General features: G+C 28.3%; 1 non-coding gene across 1 annotated transcript; it reads right to left on the bottom strand.

The window, feature by feature from the left end:
* Positions 1–1,268: 1,268 nt before the first annotated feature.
* On the bottom strand, positions 1,269–2,253 carry LOC114305402 (uncharacterized). The gene is made up of 2 exons (XR_014342526.1): positions 1,835–2,253; positions 1,269–1,700 (listed from the first exon to the last, which is right to left on the bottom strand). It is a non-coding gene; the product is annotated as an uncharacterized LOC114305402 (transcript).
* Positions 2,254–3,420: the final 1,167 nt, after the last annotated feature.

Genomic DNA, 3,420 nt, shown 5'->3' with positions numbered 1-3,420 from the left:
ACGGAGCCTTTCTTAGGTTGTGTTTTAAAAAGAAATTTAAAAAGAAAAAATATATATATATATATATAATATAATTATATTTTATTTATATTTCACTTAATATTTTTTATTTTTTTTACCTAAATTCATGAATCAAAACTAAGTATTAATATCTAGAAAAAGTATCGATTGTCCAAATTCATTGGACTTCATACGTTTTTTTTTTCCCTTCCTAAAATTCTGCCTACTTTTTTATGACCAGTAATTATTCACTACTATGTGGATTGACCTGTCACAAGTAAATTTATGGAGATTTACATAAACGTCTTATTAGATAGATTTATTATTTAATAAATTTTATAATGATTAATCATATTTTTATTAAATATTATTAACTGTTAATTTTAATGATAATTTAAAATTTTTGTTACAAAAAATATGACTAATTACAAATTTTAGTGACAATTTTTTTTTTAAAAAAATACTAATTTTTAACTTTCAACGATAGTTTAATAAAATTCATCATAGAAAAACATCACTATTTATAAATTTTAACGATCAATTATAAGAATCATGACAAAAAAAAATTATCGTAAAAAATTATTTTAATAATAATTTTATTAAAATATATTTTTAATAAAAATTAATAAAAATTAAATCTAATTATTAAAATTTATTAATTATTTAACCTAAATTTGTTTGTGGAAAGGCCGTGTAGGACTTACATAGATGGATGGATGTTCCAGATCTATTCATGACCTGGCATGGAATGATTCTTCTTTCTTGACTGTCTAACTTTATTGGCAGGGTTATATTAAGAGTACCAAATGTTTTATTAAATATTTCATAAATGTGAATTTATATGAAATTTATATAATGTAAGTTATATATTTATATAAGATATTTAATAAAATATTTATATAAGACGTTTAATAAAATATTTAGAGTTGTTAGCTTTACTCTTATTGCGAAGTGGAAAACTGAAGCTGACATCAAGTGCAAGCTTGAAGAACAACACATTACACATGCATAAAGTATTTTTTATTATGTAGGAACACAAATCTCATTCTTCACATTCGGCACCAGTGAAGTTGATTATTTTAATATGTTATTTCACTTTTTAATTATTTTAATAAATTTAAATATTTATATTTGAAAAAATTTTTTTTTTTTTTTATAATTAGATATATTATTTACGATAAAAAAATAAAAAATATAATATAATATAATATTTTATCTTATTAATTATTTTATATTTTTATAAATTTTAATGAAAAAAAAAAAGCTAATTTTTAATTTTCCAAACACCCCAAGTCATCAAAAATACATAAACAAATAACAGAGGACTTGACTCCCTTACTCAAATCTCAAACCAAAACACAAACTGATTCCTAGCACTAGTATTAATTAAGCACTCTTTGCTAGCTAAGTAGTTGTAGTAACATACATAATTTGAAGAGACAAGAATCAATTTAATTCTAAGGACATTTGCGAATTTTGTTACGGGTAGTGAGGCGGAAGTAGCAAGGGCAGGAGTCGTAGTTCCCCGAAGTTCCAGGGGGGACGCAGTCACACTCGGCGCAGCAACTTCCACAGGCTCGGTTGCAGAGATTAGGCCTCGATGACAATCCACACCTCACCTTACAAGCCTCTCCACAATCTATTGGTGGTGTTGTTGGAGCTTCAGGAACAGGGCTCTCTGCTCCACTCATCATCCCCATCTGCACAACCATCAATTTAATAAACCAAAACAACATTAATCATAATAATATATATGGAGTTGTTTTTCAAAGTAGGCTAATTAGAATTGTATTATATTAATTAGACAGAAGGGGGTTGAGAAGAGAGACAGTACCAACTGGTTTGCATAGGTGAGATGGAGAAGCAGAAAAGAAAGAAATAGTACTGAAGCAGTGAATGCCCTTGAAAATGCCATGTTGTGTATTGTTTAAGCAAGAAGATGGTGAAAAACTTGGGAAATTGAAGGAAATGAATGGAGAGTGAGAAGACAGAGTCGGGATGGGATGATGTTAAATAAGAGAGAAAGTTTGAAGCATTTATAGAGAGAGAAAGAGGGGCAAGGGAAGGAAGGGCTAGTAGGGGTAGGCTCTCTCTCTCTCTCTCTCATGCAACTTGCAAGGACGGGAGCCTGGAAGATTCTTACTCGCAAATCAAGTCTCGCAGTTGGATGTTGGCATTCAAGGAAGAACTAAGAAGGGGTCTCTAACACTCGTTTGGCTTGAGAAATGAGAAAATAAAAATAAAAAAATTATTATAAAAAATTATTACAATTTTTCACCTTTTTATTTGGATGGATTATAATATAAAAAAAAAAGTAATTTTAATTTTTCACCAAATTTTATCGTTTTTGATGAAAAACCAAACATTAATTTGGTGTAATTTAACTTTTTTATTAATTTTTTAATTTCTCGTCATTACTCACTTTATTAATCATTTAAATAAGTAATAAAAAATCTTATTCTTCCAATATTTTATTTTATTTTTACTTGTTTTTTCTCGCCAACCATTTCAATCCAAATGAAGTTTGAAGGTGGGTCAGTCTTTCCCAGAGGAACACACACACACATCGAAAACTGAGCTGTGTTCAAATAATGGATTAAAACCACGATACAATATTGGGACTCTTGCCAGTTAGATGCTGACATGAGAGAGAAATTAAAATTTAATGTATTAATTAAAAATTAAATTAAATCATTTAATAATTATAATTAATATTATTTAAAATTTTAAATAATTCTTAAAATATAAGCTAAAAGTTAATAAAATTTTAAGTAAATGAAAATTTATAAATATTAATTGAGAGGTTGTTTGGCATGTGTTGTGCCATTTTAGAACATTATTTTATTTAAATCAAAATTATTTTATTTGGGTCACATTACGTCTTATTTAAGTCACAATATTTCTATCACATCACTTCAATCCCAACTTACATTTTATATTTTTTCATTAAAAGCTAAAAGGTATATTAATTTAACACTTCCCAAACAACTCCTGAATTTTTAACTATTTATGCAAAAACATTGACATTTATTAGCAATCCAAAATTTTTAGAAGCTTTAGTTTAAATATCGAAATGAGATCTTATCTAACTAAACATCTGAAAAGTTGGGTCCTTCAATAATAAGAATTTTTTTAACCTTCGGCGTCAGTCTAAGTAACATAATGGTTGAACTACCTCTATCTATCGTCATTGCTGCAATTACTACCACCCTTACCCCCTTACCAACGTCATGGCAATGTTACCCTCACAGTTACAACAGCCACCACCCTTACACTCGCCCTCAATCCCACCCCTATTACAACTATTGCCCCTACTAGTGCCATTAGCCTCCACCACCACTACCACTAATACTACTATTACCACAACATACACTCAAACTCTATCATCATCATCATCGCTATAATAGTCACCACCACCAT

The sequence above is a fragment of the Camellia sinensis genome, chromosome 1, assembly GCF_055761805.1.
Source record: "Camellia sinensis isolate YWXY chromosome 1, ASM5576180v1, whole genome shotgun sequence".
Classification (NCBI taxonomy): Eukaryota; Viridiplantae; Streptophyta; class Magnoliopsida; order Ericales; family Theaceae; genus Camellia; species Camellia sinensis.
The sequence above is the reverse complement of the archived record's forward strand: the minus strand, read 5'-3'. Positions and strand labels throughout refer to the sequence as shown.